A 6,000-nucleotide genomic window follows, 5' to 3' on the forward strand; every position below is an offset into this window, starting at 1 on the left:
CTGTGGCTGATTCATGTGGAGGTTTGACAGAAAACAACAAAATTCTGTAAAGCAATTATCCTTCAATTTAAAAATAAACTAATTTAAAAAAAAGAATCAATGGTTACGATAATTTCATAATTCCAAACATGGGATGCAATCAGAAGCAATACACCAATCAGTACAACAATTGGTTCTGACAGCACAACAATCAGAAGCAATAAACCAAGTGTCCAGACACCAGCCAGATAAATCTCCTTAAAAAACAGCATCGAGTTTCATAGTAAGATCAAGATTTGTAGCACAATACAACGTCTGTAAGTTTAAATTACATGCACATATAAATCAACACCATACATTTCTCTAAAATAGTCCGGATCTCAGGATAAACATGTCATAAATATATCAGAGTAGCTGCTGTGCAGAAAAGGAAGATGCTGAAGGGCAGTCAGTGATGAGGGATAAAGAGGAAATCATACCAAGATCCCTTATAATTCCCCCAGAATTGAAAAACAACAACATGAAGACAAAAATCCAAGTTAAACCAGAGGCCAAGGACATGAGCAGAAAGAGAAAGACAAAGGGCTTAAAAAATACAGGAGACTCATAACATCGCTCATGATAAAGACATACCTATTAAAGAAATACAACGTGATGCCCAAGTCTGCAGGGCCATGCCAATGCAAACAAGCAATCCTGGAAGTAGTCAGACTGGGGCTTCGGAAAGCAGGCTGGCAGCATCAGTGGAAATGTAAAATACACAGAGCTTTTCAATCAGTAGTTACACGCTTATGGATTCCCCCTGCTGAAAGTCACAAGAGTGAGCGAAGATGTAGATACATGCGTGTGTGCTAAGTCACTTCAGTCGTGTCTGACTCTTTGTGACCCTATGGACTGTAGCCCACCAGGCTCCTCTGTCCATGGGATTCTCCAGGCAAGAATACTGGAGTGGGTTGCCATACCCTCTTCCAGGGAATCTTCCTGATGCAGGGATCAAACCTGCGTCTCTTGCGTCTCCTGCATGGGCAGGCGCGTTCTTTACCACTAGTGCTACCTAGGAAGCTGGATGTAGGTACAAGTATCCAAACGCATACTTGTCTACCACAGCAAACAAACTAACAAAAATAGGAAAAACAATTTAGAAGACCATAAAGGAGTGACTAGAGAAATACAGGCCAAAAATATTTATTTTAAAAAGATGAAGCATATCTCTACCTCCTGAATCAGAATAAATATATTAAGTTAAAAAAAAAAAGGTACACACCTGAGTTTTCTCATTTGTGCTAAAAAAAAAAAAGTACAGTTTAGGACTTCCGTGGTGGTCCAGCGGTTAGGAATCTGCCAGTAAATTCAGGGGACACAGGTTCGACCCCTGGTCCAGGAAGATCCCACATGTTGCAACTAAGCCTGTTGTGCCACCACTACTAAAGCTTGAACTCTGCAACAAGAGAAGCCACCGCAGTGAGAAGCCCAGATACTGCAACTAGATAGTCAGCCCCGCTTGCTGCAAATAGAGAAAAGCCCACAGGCAGCAACCAAGACCCAGTGCAACCAAAATTAAATAATAAAATTAATTTTAAAATACTTTTTTGAAAGTACAATTCATACACGCTCATTTACAAAAAGAACATTTGTTCGCAAGCATTCTCAATTGCCTCTGAGGAGGACTAGGAATCAGAGGACAGGACAACAAGAGAGATTTCTGTGTTCCTTAAGGGCTGTTTGAACAAACATCTGTAAAAAAACAATTTTTAACAGGCAAGTAGTACCTTTCAAAATATTTTTAAAAGAATTTGTAACCCACACAAAGATTGTGTTAAAAAGAAGAAAAGAGGTGGAATGCACCCATAAGCCCTGCTGTTGTCTAAGAACCCCCTGCTGTGAGACACCCTGGAGCCCTAACAAGCACCCCTTCAGCCAAAGCTTCTCTCTTTCAGAACACTTGGCTCTAAAACTGCACCACATGATCATAAACCCTGATTCTTCTTCAGTCACTAGCTGTGTAGAAAAGTGGGCAACTTGCTTCCTGCTGGCCTCAGTTTTCTCATCTGTGAAACGGAGTTGTCTGTAGCTCACAGACGTGCTGTGAGGCTGGTTTGTGTTTTCACATAAGGTGCTTAAAGGAGAGCCTAGCATACAGTACAAATCGACATACCCTCTTGTCTCTCTTTCGAGCCTACTAATCAGATCATTCTTTGTAAAAGATTATTGGAATTTTCCTAGACGGCAACAGTTTTGCTCCCCATAGTCAGTCTTTACTGATTTGAAAATCTTGTGGTCTGCCTCCCACTTTAGCCCATGTCCTTCTAATGGATGCTGGGTGTAAGAAAAACAAGTGAGGGATTTCCCGGGTGTTCCAGTGGTTAAGACTCTATGCTTCCAGTTTAGGGGGTGAGGGTTCAATCCCTGGTCGGAGAACTAGGATCCCACATGCCAAGGGGCATGGCCAAAAAATAAATAAATAATTTAAAAATTAAAGTACAAAAAAGAAAAGCAAGTGATACTTCTCCTGCAAAGAGACACACTCTCCATCTCTGGTGATTGCCTATTCCCCTGCTAGTGTAAACCACCAGGCCCGATCCTGAGTTTTCCTACTTGTGAGCATGCAAAGTCACTTGAGTCATGTCTGACTCTTTGTGACTCTGTGGACTGTAGCCCACCAGGCTCCTCTGTCCATGGGATTCTCCAGGCAAGAATACTGGAGTGGGTTGCATTTCTTTCTACAGGGGATCTTCCCAACCCAGGGATTGAACCAGCATCTTTTATACTTCCTACATTGGCAGGGGGGCTCTTTACCACCAGTGCCACATGGGAAGTTTTCTTGGGAGCATGTAAATCTTCTTGTCACAGCAGCTGAGAGCATCACCTGCCCTCCTGCATGTCTCCGGTCAGCAGTCTAAACCCATCCCCTCTAATGAGAGCCACAGATGCCTGCTCACTTTCTATGGCCATGAAGGCCTCCCTCGCGTTCCTCTAACATGTTCAGCAATGCCCACTCTGCTCCAGCCTCCTTTACATCTCCGGGCCTTTGCACTTGCTCTTCCCTCTGCCCGGAATGTTCTTTCCCCAGAGAGTCACATACCTGTGTCTTGTCTACACTTGGCTCCTCAGCACAGCCTGCCCTGACCACCCTATTGAACCCAGGAGCCCCCATCACCTTCTCACCCCTTAAGCTGCTTTACTTTTGTTCATAGCATTTATCTGACATGACAATAAAACTGTTATTGTTACTGTGGGCTTCCTTGGTGGCTCAGACAGTAAAGAATCTGCTTGCAATGCAAGAGGTCCAGGTTCGTTCCCTGGGTTGGGAAGATCTCCTAGAGAAGGGAATGGCAACCCATTCCAGTATTCTTCCCTAGAGAATTCCATTGACAGAGGACCCTGGCAGGCTACAGTCTGTGGGGTCACAAGGAGTCAGACATGACCGAGCAAATCTCTGTGTTACTATCTGTTGTCACTGTCCATTTCTCTCCACCGGAAAATAAGCTCTATGAGAGGAAAGACTGTCTTATTCAGTGATGTATACTTAACACCTAACAGTGCCTAACATGTGGGCCCTCAGTATTTGTCAAATAAATGAACAAATAAGTGACTCAAAAGAATATGTCTTCTGGGATTTCTATGGTGGTCCAGTGGCTAAGATTCCTTGCTCCCAATGCAGAGGGCCTGGGTTTGATACCTTGTCAGGGAAGTAGATCCCATATGCCACAACTAAGAGTTCACATGCTGCAAATAAGACTCCACACGGCCAGATAAATGAATGAATATTAAAGAGAAAAAAAGGATATGTCTTCTGGGGAAACTCAAATTGATGCCTCGGATTTAAACCTCCCAAGTCGGACAGCTTCCCTGGTGGCTCACTGGTAAAGAACTTGCCTGCCAATGCAGGAGACAAGGGTTCAGTCCCTGGGTTGGGAAGATCTCCTGGAGAAGGAAATGGCAACCCACTCCAGTATTCTCTCCTGGAGAATGCCATGGACAGAGGAGCCTGGCCGGCTACAGCCCATGGGGTCGCAAAGAGTCAGACACGACTGAGCAGGCGTGCTCATGCCCATCGTCATCCTGCTTCATTTTGTTTTACAGCACTTCTTCCTCTCTGAAATAATATGATTCATCTGCTTACCTATTTTCTCTTTCCCACAACTCAGGTAAATAACAGCAGCTGTATTCTCAGGGCCTCCATGTCTGATTAGTAGTTGGCATTCAGTAAATTTTGTATGAATGAATGAATGACCCTTCTTCAAACCCCTCACCTAAGGGAAACACCATATCTGGAAGAAAAGAATGAGTCACTCAGCAGGGTCAGTTGTCTAAATCTGACCTTGGTGTGTTTCACATGTAGAGGGGCTCAGAGACATTCAATTAGTGGCTAATTACATTCAATCAACCCTGGGCCAGGGGAAGGACTGGGCTAATGAGGTTCAAGGGCAGGTGGGGCCCCGGCTGCCCTAGCCTTCCCTTTGCTGCTGCCCACCTGACCCAGACATGCAGGCCATGGACACAGGGGTCTGCGTGAGCACGCTTAGCAATGCACGGCACCTTGCAGCCTGGGGGGAAAAAACACCCGCAAGGAACTCACAGTCTTGGCTCCACTATTTTTGCTGAAAGAAGCTAAACTCAAGTGTAGGGCCAGGAAGAACCTTAGCGGGATAATGCGAGTTTGTTAGCTGGGCAGACACTGTTTACCGTCTTAGGAATCTCTGGGGTTTCCTGACCAGACACACCTAGCATGGCCAAGGAGCCGGGGGCCAGCACCCAAGGAAATGGGGAACAGCTGGCTTCTCCTCCATCCCCTTGCGCTCCTGGAGAGGCAGACAGCCTGCCAGGCCGGCCAGGCTCCCAGCAAACAGAGAGAAGGTCCCAGCCGGGTCACAGGCCCAGGGGCCACCGAGGCCAATGGGATATAAGGAGTACGGCCCTCGGTGGAGCCCGGCTCAGATGCTAGACGCTTTTGAGAACTCCTCCTGCACTCAAATGCAACCCGCCCAGCTGGAGGAGGTCGGTGGGGCCACGGCACCCCAGCCCAGGCCTGGGCAGGCTCTGCGGTCCCCCTGCTGTCCCTGGCCCCGCCCCCTGATGAAGTTGAAGGCGGAGGACCCCCCACTCGCTCCTGCTCTCCCCGGTTGCATAGGGGCTCCCCCGTTCGGCGCCCCAGTGCGCCGGCACACGGTCCCCATCGAGGGCGGCACGGGGCCCCACCTGCTCTTACCCGAGTCCCGCCGGGCTCCTGCTCCGGCCGCCCGCCCACCCGGGCGCCCCATGGCCGGGAGCCCAGGCGCGGGCTTGGGGGCTGCGGGGCGGCGGCTGCGCTGGGGGCCGGGCCGGTCCAGCTCCGGCGCGCGGCTCGCGGGAGGCACTGGGTTTCCGGCGCGGAGACTAGGGCGGCGGCAGAACCGGCGGCGCGGGGCGGGGCGCGCGAAGCCGTCCGACTGGTCTGACGGCGGCGGCGCGGGGCCGGCCGGGCGGGCGGGCGCCTCCTGCACGACCTGCGGTATTCCAGACCGGCCGGCCGCCGGCGTCTGGACCCCGCTCCGGTGTCCTGCTCGAGCCCAGAAATCAGCCGGAATCTCAGACGTGTGCACGACCCCGAGCCGAGTCCAAATCCGAGTCCCTCCAAACCCATCCTGTAGTATTTCTTATTTGGGCTCAAGAAAAAAGTGGCATTATTTGAGCTCGGAATTTCAGCCGTCTATAACTTGATTTATGGTGAAATTTCGCTTGATGGTTTAGGGATCGGTGGCTTGGAGACGAATAGCTGTGTCTTGAAACTTGAATTTGTAAACATGTCCTCAGAGGTCGTGGTGTTGGCAGGAGGCTCTTATTTGTCAATGCCCCACTAGATGCCACTCTAGTTCCTGTCTGTGTGTAAGGCGCTCTATGTGAAAATCGAAGTGAGTCCATATTTCTAGTGCAGTCGGTGATACTTTAGATTCCTTAGAGATAGACAACAGAAGTCCGTTTCTTTCTCCTTTTTTTTCTTCTTTGGCCACATCTCACCGCAAGGGGTGAGATCCACCCCGA

At 48.8% G+C, this 6,000-nt stretch overlaps 1 protein-coding gene across 6 annotated transcripts in view; it reads right to left on the bottom strand.

Moving 5' to 3' along the window:
• Window positions 1–5,374, bottom strand: part of PSD4 (pleckstrin and Sec7 domain containing 4) — a 50,195-nt gene extending 44,821 nt beyond the window's left edge. For 3 of the 6 annotated variants that reach the window (XM_042246080.2, XM_027966768.3, XM_027966766.3), the window contains exons 1-2: window positions 5,189–5,374; window positions 4,103–4,250 (exon numbers count right to left, since the gene is read on the bottom strand). The gene's annotated coding sequence lies outside the window, so the exon portion shown is untranslated. The remainder of the gene's footprint in view (window positions 1–4,102; window positions 4,251–5,188) is intronic. The other 3 variants (XM_060412117.1, XM_042246079.2, XM_027966765.3) reach the window with 1 other exon arrangement.
• Window positions 5,375–6,000: the final 626 nt, after the last annotated feature.

The sequence above is a fragment of the Ovis aries genome, chromosome 3 (genome assembly GCF_016772045.2).
Source record: "Ovis aries strain OAR_USU_Benz2616 breed Rambouillet chromosome 3, ARS-UI_Ramb_v3.0, whole genome shotgun sequence".
Taxonomy (NCBI): Eukaryota; Metazoa; Chordata; class Mammalia; order Artiodactyla; family Bovidae; genus Ovis; species Ovis aries.